The sequence below is a fragment of the Haliotis rubra genome, unplaced genomic scaffold (genome assembly GCF_003918875.1).
Source record: "Haliotis rubra isolate DU_JTF1 unplaced genomic scaffold, ASM391887v1 Scf67, whole genome shotgun sequence".
Lineage (NCBI taxonomy): Eukaryota > Metazoa > Mollusca > Gastropoda > Lepetellida > Haliotidae > Haliotis > Haliotis rubra.
Window position 1 is genome coordinate 1812891 of NW_025767379.1, and position 14520 is coordinate 1827410.

At 42.8% G+C, this 14520-nt stretch overlaps 1 protein-coding gene across 1 annotated transcript in view; it reads left to right on the forward strand.

Moving 5' to 3' along the window:
• The first annotated feature begins 14344 nt into the window (after positions 1-14344).
• The window catches only part of LOC124257692 (kynurenine aminotransferase-like), a 34241-nt gene continuing 34065 nt past the window's right edge, over positions 14345-14520 (forward strand). The window contains 1 exon segment of the mRNA XM_046691826.1: positions 14345-14455. The gene's annotated coding sequence lies outside the window, so the exon portion shown is untranslated.

Here is a 14520-nt window from a genome sequence, read left to right on the forward strand (position 1 = left end):
CAATATCGCTTTCACGTTATCGCTGTATCGATTCCTTACGGCCATAACTGAAGGCAATAAAGCGATGCCCCTTCTCGGCCACCATAGCGAACCGCAAGGTGCGCTTCTGGCGCTCTGTTAACAACACCAGGGCCTATATTTTCGAAGCTCTCTTAGCGCTAAGATAGTCGTAAGTGTCATACATTAACATTATCTTACGACTATCTTAGCGCTAAGAGAGCTTCGAAAATCTAGGCCAAGGCTGGTCCAGTCATTATACAGTCAAACCTCCATTCATTACCATCTATCTGTTCTCCCGCGTGAGCGCTCATCTGATAGTGAACTACCTGAGGGAAGTTGATCTGTATCATAAATTGTAACTGTGTAATGTGACTAACAAATTGCCTGCCTTTAAATTTAGTGCTATGACTTTTTCTGCTTTTAAATGACAATGTAATGAATATATGTTTTTGAAATAAAACTCATTGTGACTCTGTGCTTACAATGTTTATTAATGCAGACTTGTTCTCGTCACTATATGGCCGGAATAATGCCGATGTGACGTAAAGCCAAACTCAACTCAACTTTCTTAGGGTACTACACGTTGAAACTGAATTTCCCGTTATACGTAGATAAGCCAATACGCCAGAGACGCGTATGGAGGCCAAGAATACGTTTCATGCTGTTTACAAAACCATTGTAATTATAATTGTATACTGATTGTGGACTGCCATCGCCCGAATGACCTAGCAGCCGAGCCTTGAAGAAGTGGATGATGATGATGATGATAGTGATGATGATGATGATGATGAATAATGTATTAAGGCGTCATTTCCTGGTCCAGTTATATGGAGCTAACTTTCAATAGGTAGACAAAACCCGACCTCGTGAGTCTGTGAGGCATGAATTCTCGTTAAATCAACATTAAAATTCTGTAAAATACCAATAGATATGACAAAAAAAAATATGATAATATTTAAACTAAATTAAAACACAATCGCACGTGTATATTATATTCACAACCAGTGGAAGATATGCGGACTGTATGTAACATATAGGTATTGTATTCTACAATACGCTCTCCAGCACGTCCCCCACACACCCTCTTACACCCGGACTAACAGACATGTGCACATATTATCCTAACTGTATGAAACACACCTATATGTACCTACACGACCTTACTTGATGTCGTCACTTCCCACCGAGACCGTGACGACCTCTTGTGTACACCACTATGGATCGTGATCAATGTTACATGTAACCGGTGCAGCAGGTGCGTGGTAACTATCATCTCATATTTGTGTGACAATGTCAGCTTGGTCAAGTCTTCTTGAGACAAGGTGTACCCTAGTCTACAGTAAAGTCTAGAAATATATACTTTTATATAGTCTGGTGGACACTCAGATCAAATTACCTGACTTAGAAAACAAATGTTATATTTATTATGCATTTTCTTTATCTTCTAATACTTGTAGTGTCGTTGGGACATGCCGACAGTAGCTCAGGTTTAAAGTAATAGCTCAATCGATATTTATAGTTTCATATGTAGACATTTATACAGTATATCAGCACTACCAACCCTATATATAGACGCCACCATTTTCTAGCCTATTATAAGTGCGAGTATTCAAGTCCCTTCTACTTGTTAAGACGCCGAGTGGGCTCTTTGTTTGTTTGTTTGTTTGTTTCAAGAGGAACAGGTTCTTATGGATATACAACGTCTTAGTAACACCGTGTTAGCATTTTAATATACACCGAAACGTCGCGATCCGTGAAGATCCGGGTTAGAGTTGATCTTCAGTAACCCATGCTTGTCGTAAGAGGTGATAGGCTCGCTGACTTGGATAACACATGTCATCGTATCCCAATTGTGTAGATCGATGCTCATGCTGTTGATCACTGGATTGTCTGGTCCAGACTCGATTATTTACAGACCGTTGCCATCTAGCTGAAAGCGGCGTAAAACTGAACTCACTCACTCACCGAAACATCGCATCTATTGTAATAAAAAAACATGTCTATCCATAACACAGTGTTCCTCTTCATCATGCCAGCTTCTAAATGACCCCTCAAAGAAGCGTTTGTTTGTTAAGAACAAGTTCAGGATCGAATCCCAGCACAAAGACAGGTATGTAACACTTGGTGGTTCCGGGTGGTCAAGTCGTCCAAGGCGAGGCAGTTAGCTGTGTCGGGACGCGTCAGAAACTATGGTCGAGGGTTCGAATCCCGATTCACCTCGGTTTATGTTCCTCCCTTGGTGCATTGAATCATTTAGGTTCCAGGTTAGCTATCGCGTGTCATCGTACCCTGGCAGGGTGGATCGTTGTTCGTAAATATCAATCACTGAATTGACTGGTCCAGATTCAAATGTATACGGACCGCCGTCATATTTCTGAAAACATGTTTAGTATGGCTTCAAACAAAAATTAATATGAGTGAGTGAGTATGGCTTTATGCCGCTTTTAGCAATATTCCAGCAATATCACGGCGCTTCACACATAGTACCCATGTGGGGACTCGAACACGGGTCTTCGGCGTGACAAGCGAACGCTTTAACCACTATGCTACCCACTGCCTCTAAATGTTAGTGAATGTTCTCAACTGCTAATACTATACTAGCCACATAAAGAAAGTGTGCATTGTCAATATATTATCCCAGTTGATAAGTACGATAACAATGTCAAAGGTACATATAAACTTTAATGGAGGGATCATGAGACCATAACAAGTCGGGAGAATTTCAATTGAAAAGTCAATCACAATGACGTCACAAGTCCACAAGCGGGACAGGGGTCAAACGACCATGTCACAAGCTCAATAACGGGTATGTCCACCATCGGCATTGAGAACAGCAGTGCATCGACGACGCATAGACCCTATCAAACGTGCAAGGAAGGCTTGTGGGATGTCACGCCAGATTCTCTCAAGTTCTGTTGCAAGGTCAAGGACGTTATCTGGCGGATGAGGAAGACAGCGTAGACGTCGATCCATCTCGTCCCAAACATGCTGTATCGGGGAGAGATCCGGTGAATTTGCAGGCCAAGGCAGTAAGTCAACGTTATGGTGTTGCAAGAAATCCATAGCAACCCTTGCCGTATGAGGGCGGGCATTGTCCTGTTGGAATGTTAAGCCAGGGCCATGACGTTGCAGAAAAGGAATTGCCACAGGTCGAAGAATCTGATCCCTGTAGCCCACACAAGTTAAGTTGCCCTGAACAATCACCAAAGGAGTTCTTTGGCGTGCTGTTATTCCACCCCAAATTATCACGGAACCACCACCAAAGCGATTCCTCTCCAAGACACAGGCCTGTGCATAACGTTCTCCCACGCGTCTATAGGCACGTTGACGTCCATCACTATGGGAAATGTTAAACCTGGACTCATCTGTAAAAACAACATTTCTCCATCAAAACAATGGTGGGACGTCGCGGTCTGATCCCGTGATGACGTAAACGTTGTCGAACTGTGTTGGGATGGATACGGCGAAGTCCTGGGATGGATCGGGCAGTCATCACTGCAGTCTGAAACCTGTGACGAAGATGGGTCTCCCTTATCGATCTGTCCCGTCTTGGCGTTGTTACACGTGGACGTCCAGAACGTGGCCGATCGATGACGTCATTTGTGTTCTGGTAGCGTCTCACCAGTGCAGAAGTGGTGTTCCGTTGGCAGTGGAAATGTGCAGCCACGGACCATCCCAATGGCCTCATGACGTTGTGCAGACGTGAGCCTTGGCATGCTATGCGTTTCAATAGCCGTTTAATTTTTTGAACGATCACAAGGGCAGGGGTTGAGCTTTCCAAAGTGACAGTATTGTGTGGCATTCATTTGCTCTGTTTCTCTTTCCCGGAATGCACGTGCAACAACGTATTGCACGTCTCAAGGACGAACCCACTGACGTCACGGAACGTGGCACGTGCATGCATGTTTGATACATGTCACTAATCTCTGAGTTTGAATCCTTATGTGTCTACACAGGTTTGATAAATTTAGATTTTAAATTTTTGTATGCACAGTTTCTTTATGTGCCTAGTATATATATAAATAACATAGCATCCTATCAGTTGGAGAACCTGCTTCTAGTGCCCTTACCCATGGCCACAGAATACGGCATGTATCCTACAGAGGGTCAACTGAACAGTGCAAAAGAAACTTTCTGTTCTTTAAAATTGAATATATTCAAAAGCAACAACAACGAAGTAAAAGTAAACGGTTTACTCTTTCAACAAATCATTTACACATGTGTTAAACACAAAATTTCGAAATCAAAACAAAATATTCAGCCGTAACACATGAAAATGTACACATGGGGTGAAAATAAGAGATTTCCCTAACGATAACAACACAAGAAACAGAAATAATGTGAAAAGTGAAGTCTCGAATAGCGAGTATGTCCACCCCTGGCCTGGATGCATGAATTAACACGTCTAAAGCTTCTGACTGAAGTGGTCAAGCGTGTGATGATGTCAGCAGGAATACGCCTCCATTCTTCGACGAGGGCACGTGCCAGCTCTTGTCTTGTAATTGGCGAATTCTGTCTTGCCCGAATCTGTCTATCGAGTTGATCCCACAAATGTTCGATGGGTGACATGTCAGCAGGAGCAAGCTGGCCATGGCAAAACGTTGACGTTGTTGGCGTTCAGAAAGTTCTGTACAACCCTAGCAACGTGTGGGCGAGCATTGTCGTGTTGGAATACGACTCCCTGTGGCTGTTGCTGTATAAATGACAGGACCGTGGGCCTCAGCACCTCATCGATATACCGCCGGGCAGTCAGATTACCGTTGACAACAACCAGGTCAGTCCTCTGGTCACCGCATATGCCACCCCAGACCATGACGCTACCGCCACCATACGGCTCCGACTCCTGTACACAACAACGAGCTGTTCTTTCACCTCTCCTCCTGTACACTCTAACTCTGCCGTCGGGCCTCGATAGACAGAATCTGCTTTCGTCAGAAAACAGTACCCTACGCCAGTCACGTAGCTGCCAACGTCTGACCTCTCTGCTCGTAGTCTCAACTGGCGATGTCTATCCGTTAGCAGCGTACCCCGGTATGGTCTCCGTGGCCTGTCCGATGTCTGACCAGTCTGATTGAAGCGTTGGCGAAGGTTCCTGACAGTAACTACGGAGCAACCAAACGTTGCAGCAACCTGACCAGTTGTAGCCCCAAACTGTAGCATTCCTATGGCCCTCTCTCGTTCTGCTGAACTTAAACGTGGCATTTTTTTGGTGGTTTTCTGTAATGTCACGCGCCCACCTGTCGCATGCAATGGTTTTATACCCTTTCCGCACGTGCATTTTGCCTTTATTGCACAACACATAATTTTCGCAAATCTCCCTACAAAAGTTGACTTTTGGTGCGTTTGGCCGAACTCGTTCCCAAAATACAAACTCCTGCTTCATACGGTGCCGATAAGTAAACACGCACCTGAGTATTTTCCTATTATGTCAAAAATATGTCAATTTTGGTTAGAGAAAGTTTCTTTTGCACGTCAGTATATATACCAAATACTACTAATTCACCATCTGCAAAACCTCGACTTCAATGTCAACGTTGCGTCAACAGTTATCAGTTGGAGACAGGAAATGCATGCTAGTCATCTACAGCATTTCTAAAACTCGGGCACAGGTATGGCGGTGACAAACCAGGTACTGAGAGAAGAATCTGGGCTTCGAACCTAGGATTAGCAGAAAGTGCTTTACAATGCGCAGGATGCACTCTCAACGCGGGAGGGGCGATGGGGGGAAGCCTAGTAGTTAAAGCGTTCGCTCGTCACGCCGAAGACCCGAGTTCGATTCCCCACATGGGGACAATGTGTGAAGCCCATTTCTGGTGTCCCCCGCCGTGATATTGCTGGAATATTGCTAAAATCAGCGTAAAACCCAACTCACTCACTCACTCACTCAACGCGGGATATCAGGGAATGTTTATCTGGATGGGGTTTGTCCCACAACGTTTTGTCTCTGTTTAACATATAAGTTGGATTTTTACAATTTTAAGCACCTGCATTTAGATGAAAATTGAGCCTCAATGAAGTGGGAAATTCTGTAAAATGTATATTTGCTCCATTTTGCATGGGAGTAAGTAATTGTCGGAGAAATGGAAATTTATATGGTTCAGGTGTATGGGACGAGCAAGTGCTTGGCCAGTATTTTGTAAATGAAGCGTCATAAAATAGCCCAGCGTTACCAGAATTCCTGGTCCTTTCTAAGTTTTAGATCCCGGTTCTGTTCGGACTATAAATGCGACATTCTACAAGGAACATTGCCCACAGCAAATGAAGAAATCATTATTAAAACTTATTGTCTGTGTATATACCGCATGACTGCGCCATGCACTCTCTCTCTCTCTCGCATGGTATTCAACGAGCTTGTGACAGCAATATATAGGTTTATAATGTTCCAGGGGTATGATTGGGTATATTTATATAAATGTCACACATCAGAACGAAAAAGAAAATTAATTAGAAAACATCAAACTAGTACTATTGTCAAGCTATCATTTGTGTATGCTTCACTGATTAACACAGACTGCACATAGATTCACCTAACATAGAAGCGGTTGTACACCTGAACGTGTGCACGTTCACAACACCTGGCAGAATACAAGTCGCTACCTTACTCCCACAGGAGTAACACAACACAAGCACGTACACACAGAATGCACGTACATCACGTGCACAAACAGCAAACACTCACGCACACGCACACATCACACGCACACCCAAACAACACGCACATACTTCGCAGGAATAAACACAGTATGCAGACGCACACCTAGTCTGTCTCACAGTCCCTGAACAACATTATTTTCCCAACTGCCTAGCCCTCTCTGCAGTGCTAAAGCCCTAAATAAAGCAAGTCTAGATTTCCTCAGGTTCAGGTTCTGAATCTCTGGTCTCCCTAGGGCTCCTTTTCAATATAAATGGGATTATTTGTTACTAACCAAATTATATATATTCAGAGACTAAGCCTTAGTCTAACGCACACCCAGCACTGACACGTTGAGTGAGTGAGTGAGTGAGTGAGTGAGTATGGTTTTGCGCCGCTTTTAGCAATATTCCAGTAATGGACTCAACTCCCGTGTGGGGAATCGAACCTGGGTCTTCGGCGTGACGAGTGAACGTTTTAACCACTAGGCTACCACCACCCAGGGCCCCGATTTAAGAGATGTTAACCTACTTGCACTAGGTGCAACCTAAGATAAAGACCAGGTTGCACCAGCCAAATTCCAGTTGCAATGTAGTGTGTTAAAATGTTTCGGTGCACATAAACCTTAATCAGTGATGTAGTACCCATGAAACCATAGCAACACTGAGACACAGCTGATCCCTGTTTACAAGAGCTGTCATAGCCGAGACGTGTTTATGAATAGCAATGTTTCATTGCCATAGCTATTCAAAGTTTAGAAGGAAAATGGGCAGGCATATTTATGCATATATTTCTCAACAATTCACTTGCACCTTGTGCAAGATAGACTCATAGCTAGGTTGTATTTTGTAATATTGGGTTTGCACCAGTGCAAGTAACAAAGCACTAAATCGAGCCCTGCCACCACAGGTTTGAAGCATTCTAATCATGCTGACGTATAGCTGAGCATAAAGCATCTGTAAGATGTTTTCAAACTTAACAACATAATAACAATAACGCGTTGGCTAACGAGCGCAAACTGTTCCCGGGTCATGTGTTAACGTATTTTTACACCCTCCCTCTCCACCCATTCTATCGGCTCTTGGAATAACTCTAGTGTGGCTTGCTTATGGGAAAACCAATTGTTTTTTAAGCATAATGTAGTCCACTGTTTTTAAACTTGGAACAAGGGTTTCATCAGCAAGTCAAAAGTATGACCTGGCACGTCAAAGTCGTCTCGTACAAAGAGACCCAACGGGGTCAGGTGGTCAGACTCGCTGGTTTCATATGCCAATTGCGTAGATCGATGCTCATGCTGTTGATCACTGGATCGTCTGGTCCAGACTCGATTATTTACAGACCGCCGTCATATAGATGGAATATTACTGAGTGCGGCGTTAAACAACAAACAAACAAACAAACAAACAAACAAACAAACAAAAGGTCGTTGTCAAAATCATCCGTATACATACACGCCCCATTTACCCTGCAGGTTACTGGTGTATGCACACGTTTTGTGTGTTAACTCCTGATATATTTAAACGTGGCTTCGCTAGGAAACACGGTACGCCTATAGTCTGTTTTCATTCCGTGTGGGAACCTGCTCCATGATCATAGCGAGTGAAGAGATCATGACGAGAATCGATCGATCTAGAGTTTGATAAACGAACACACTGCCCACAGGACTACTCTGTGTGACAATGCGACATCAATGACATCCCGGTGTGTGTCGCAACTGTTCCAGCAGTTTAACTGTACATGAGATAGACACCTTTGTTTAAGCCTGCTTATTAAGAAAGTGCATCACGTCACTGAGTGTTGGTGCGGTATTGCTTAAGTGGTTCTCTATTTGCTATATCGTCATCCTTTCCCATCCGTCAGTCTTTTGTTTCCAGGGCAACTGGAAATTTGAGAGATATATACCCCGTTTAGACAGTGTGCCAATACGATATGAAAAGTCATGTTATTACCAGAGCCAAAGGCTCGCACAATACAATTTTGTATTCCTAATATATGATATTAATGATACGGAAACACTCTCGGTTAATAATCTCTATTTATTATATGGTCTCTGTTATTACAGACAATCATAATGATTAAGAATCTTCTCATCTGTGATGCAATGAGTCCTGAGTTCGATTACGCTTTGTCCTACATTACGATTTAACGAAAGTATCCCATTCACACATCACTTGATCGAATATCTCCATGCTTTGGAGAATATGTATTATTCCTGGGCCGACTGATGGGATTCTTTTGCTAATGAACAGACTCGTACACGAATTATTTAAGACACAATTATTATTGTATAGAGTGGCTTCTTCAACCCCAAACCACGACTCTATCCGCGCGGGAGCCGCGACCATTATCCTCTGCAAACACACACTTTTGCACTCACTTGTATTGAACGCACGCAAACTCGTTTGTTGCCATAGCAACGCTGGTACCAAAACAGAGCCGTTTCAACGGCTATACCTAGCCATGCATTAAGTGGGTCATCCTACGTCAGATGATAGTTATACAACGGAATAGTAGACCTATTTATATATACGATGCGTACTGACTGAACCGTGATGTGTATACTGACTTGCACTTTGTAACACCAGAGTGATTAGTTTACACGAACCAAGAATAAACAAATACCCAAAAAAATATGACTGATTATGACCTAAATCTGCGTGGTTAGACAGATCATTTTACAATGCTCTTTGGTGATTTTGGATGATTTCTCTATCTTTATATGTTTCATCATAGACGTACAGTCAGGGGCGTAGCTACCATTATATAAAACAGCCCGGGATTACACATGATTGTTGCTGAAAAGGCTGCGCAAGCCCTCAATACTATCTACATATAAAGCTTTGCAACCTATCGGGCTTACACGAAAAAATTGGCTTGCCACGCGCCTCACAGTTTTGAGGAAATGTTTTAGATCAAACATCTAGATCGAATAGTATAGTGCTCTTTCATGCAAACGTGTGTGTTTACGTCGGCTGCAATCCAAGCATTTATATGCACACACACGCATGCACGCACGCACTCCCCCGAGTGTATACACAGTTGTTTGTTATATATGGTGCAGACTGCTGGGACAGAGAGGTATCCTTGACAAGCTGCGACTTATACATTGGTTTAATTGCTGGGCAGATCATGGTAGTGTATACACAGAATTAACAAGCTAACTGTGTTGTTTCTTAGTCTCCTTCAGGCCCATCAGAGACTATAAAATAACCGGGTGACCCGAAGCAGCCTACCCTCAATAACGAGAGTTGAAGGAGACCTTGGATCGTATCATGCATACTCGTTTGCAACGACAGCGACAGCGACGACGGCCTGCCACCACGCCGCGTGTTGTTGTGTTGGGTGGTCGTACAGTGTGACATGCCAGCCAGCTGACAGCACGTTCCTCACACGGCGACCACGTTCTGCATCCACATGTCTGTTTTCTTTCTGTGCAGGAGCGGTGGGGTTGCCTAGTGGTTAAAGCGTTCGCTCGTCACGCCGAAGACCCGGGTTCGATTCCCCACATGGGTACAATGTGTGAAGCCCATTTCTGGTGTCCCCCGCCGTGATATTGCTGGAATATTGCTAAAAGTGGCGTAAAACCATATTCACTCACTCACTCATTTCTGTACAGCACCCTTGACACCATTGTGTTACAGAGTATATGCCCACCACTAGTGACAGGGCTATACATGATGTTGTACCACTGGGTATTACTCACCTGTTATTATCCACGTTGGGTATCTATAGGTTTATATGGGTATTCACTATTGTCTCCACCCGTGAGCCCAGCCTTGGACATTGTAAAACCAATACCAGCCAGTTCTCACAATGTTGCTCTGGTGGATTCGTGTATATTTTCGTGTATATTTGATGATGGGTTCCATCAGAAAGATTTTTAAAGATATCAATTTAGAAATACAGGTATACAAACTGAAATGGCTGCATTTGTTTACTATTGTGTATGCACAATGTTGTGACAGTACGTGTAATATTATTCCTGCGTATTTTGAAAGCAAACACCATAAAATTAATTAGTGTAATGGTGACTCACACTGCGTACTTTATGCTGCTTGTCGGTAACTGTGTCGGTTAGATGGGAAGCATACTACAGCAAGGTGTTATGATATGATACACATTAAGATGCAGTCACCAAACGGAGAGGTGAAGGTCATGCACATGCGATCGGAATTTGTTTCAAGTTTTGCAAATCACAACGCTTCATAGAAAACATAACCTACATTCGTACTTTAGAAAATTGAATTAAATACAAATATACGTTGATAGTTTTTTTATGCATTAATTTCAAAACGAAGCAAATGGATTTCACGTTAACAGCCTGTTACAGCGGTTTGTTGAAGCGGTTAGAAGACGGAGCACCGCCGAAAACTGAAAAACCCACACCAAACGAAGTATGTCAAGTAGACATCAACACTTGGTGAAGTTACCCACAATGTATGGTAGTATCTGTTGTGTATCAATGCCATAAATAGGTGCGTGTATTATATCGCTATGCCTGCATGCAGATACTTATATACATGTATAGAGAGGATTCATCTCGAATGTTTCTTTTGTTATATCAACTGAGTCATAGTTAATAGGTATTTGCCGAGTAGATAATTTTGCGAACTACAGCTTAACGGGTCCAGGTTGATATTTCCCCTTTTAAAAACATGAGTGATTAATTATATTTATCATTTTAACATTACTGTGTCCCTTTTAAGAAATAAATGCATCAAAGTTGACATCGCGCGTAGTGATACATGTATTCCATTGCCAGGTGAACCAAATGTGTACAACCTGTTAACTCCTTTTTGGCATATTCATCCGCTGAGAAAAACATTCGTTGTGTGTCGTGATAATTTCACTAATTTCACATACAGTTGGGCATGACATACATGTTGTTGTTGTTTTATGTCCTAAGCTTCTGTCACCACATTCTTTTCCCACAGAGGTTACTTGTCATTATCTTCCTAGGAAGATATGACAAGTAACCCCTGTGGGAAGAGAATGCTGTCACCAGTAAATGCTTTGGTTAAAAGATAAAATAGTTACATGTATTGTAACAAATAACGCACCTTGTAATTATTTTGTTAAGTATATGAGTTAAGTATATTGCAATGTAATATCGTGATGTTGTGAATAATAACTATGACCGTGTGGGAGTGAGCACGACATATTTATATTTGGATGTATATAGTTAAATGGCGTTTGTTCTGACTACCGGCGACAAAAGTGAGTGGGTGACTTCAGTTTTACGCCGCACACAGCAATATTCCAGCTGTATGGCGGCGGCCTGTAAATAATCGAGTCTGGACCAGACAATCCAGTGATCAAGAGCATGAGCATCTATCTCTGCAACTGATATACGATGACATGTGTCAACCAAGTCAGTGAAAGTACCACCAGATCCCACCGGGTCAGCACAAAAAGGTTTGCGTTATTTCCGAAAAAACCCAAACAATTTACAATGTTGCCACTTACAAACATCAACTAGATGTTACAGTATAATCGGTGTAGATATACAACAATCTCACCTTACAGCATATATACAACAAACGTGAAAACTTTAAACTATAAACATCTATTAATTAATTGATAAATACGATTCTCTATGGTGAAATCTTTCCCTTTGCGTAATATTTACTTTTCACATTCATAGGGGCGGTGGTAGCCTAATGGTTAAAGCGTCTGCTCGTCACGCTGAAGACCCGGGTTCGATTCCCCACATGGGTACAATGTGTGAAGTCCGTTTCTGGTGTCTCCCGCCGTGATACTGCTGGAATATTGCTAAAAGCGGCGTAAAACCATACTCACCCACCAAACCTTTTCATAGCAGGCTCATAATGACAGGCCTGCAAATCCGTATGTAACTGAGAATATACCCTAAAAGTTCAGATATCTATCAATAATGTAAGATTAGAAGGGTTACCCTTCTTCATTCATGGTTATTGACATCATTTTCAAAATCAATAACCCTCATAAAATAATTGATCTGCTTCGACTGTGCAAATTCATAGTAAGGTATTTAAAGCAAGGGGTTATTCTATGTAGTAAACTGATTGAAGCGGCTCTAATATATTTACATAGACCCTTTGCTTCACCAAATTATTCGTCACCTCTTTTGGGTGAGTGAATTTGGTTTTACGCCGCTCTCAGCAACATGACAGATATATCACGGCAGGGGACACCAGAAATGGCTCCACACATTGTACCCCATGTGGGGAATCGAACCTGGGTCTTCGGCGTGATGAGTGAATGCTTTAACAACTAGGCTACCCCCAACGACCCATCTCTTTTGGGGGACCGGGGATGTAATATGTCCCCAAGACTGTAGGTGAATTCGTACATCAGACTGGTTCGTAGACGTGGAAATCCGGTGGCGGATTGAGCAGTGAAACCTGTTAATCCACCCACAACCGACAGTGAAAACAATTTCATTATTTTCTTGTTGTCGGGAAATTATGATGAGTAGACTAATTTTGTCTGATCCGCCGACAAAGTTTACCTGTACAAACACTTATGGTATATAAACCTCAAGAAAGATAAAAGAAGTCATTCAGCATCAGCCATGGCTCTATGCGTTACATGTGTGAAAGAAGTGCGTCCTAGACATCATGCCATCCAGTGCGACAGCTGCGATAAGTGGCAGCATCGCCTCATCCTCGATAATCTTCAGGGTATACGTTACGATCACTCTCTACTATACCCTGGATGCATCCACGGCTTGGCCCCAGATGACGAAAGGGCACAAAGCATAACAACTTCGTTATACAGAATCCAAGTGATTATCATACTTAATATGTTTACAAAATACTATGATTCAATTATTTATGCACGTCTACGAAATCACCGTCTACGAACCAGTCTGGGCTACAAATCCACCGCGTCTACGAACTGGTTCAGCCTACGAAATCACCGTCTCCCGTTTACAACGCTCGTTGTAAGAAGTGACGAAACTGGGAACACGCTGCAGGTCCGAGTTTGTCCCTACCAACCTATTCTGGTCATAGCAGGTGACAAAATGGATCCTCTGGTCGTGTCCCGTGACTTCGGCGGTGTGTCGTTCCGTTGTTTAATATTGTCAACTATGATCAGTTCCAAAGTTCCATTCGGAACAAATGTTACCAGGGTAAAAGTTTAATGGGCAAATCTATTTAGTAAAAACTGATCTATGATAATTATTCTTTCCAGAATATAAAGGAACACTGTCACTGTTGGTACATAGATCTGTACCCTGTTACATAAATTTACGCACCATTAACGAGATCTGTCGTGACCATACCAAACTGAGAAAAAACAGCCTTAACTGTTCAAAGTGTATTGTTTAAACTCCCGAAAGTCTGGTAAGACCTTCCGGGCGTTTCCGGGCACTCGGGGACGTTTCCGGACGCTTCCGGACGCTGAATAGTTGTATGGGTGTTCACCATATGAGAAACCTTATACTTGTGGTGACTGCGGGACAGGGTGATCAGAGTCGCTGACTTTGTTGACAGTACATGTTACTGTATCCCTTTTGAGCAGGTAGATACACTGGATTATCTGGTCCAGAGTATTTCATTCTTGACCGACGCCATACAGTCTGACCATTAATGAGTAACGATAAAAAAAACCCAACTTATTTGTAAACTCCCTATGCGGCCTGAGGTGCCTGTCTAGTGTATCTGAAAATAGTCGCTCCGCAGACGTCCACAATAACTAGTTCTGCCTGTCTTGCTGTAGAACTGGTATCCTGCTTCCCCTACTCCATCAAGGAGCACGGTGAGGCGTGGAGCGCAAGCGCTGTGGGGCTGTCAAACCAGTAAAGTCGGTGTAGTGGTTCTGCATATTTGGAATTTGGAAGTAGGTATATTTTCTCCATAACCAAATACCTCTTTGTGTCAACACTTGCATTATGAAGACTGTTA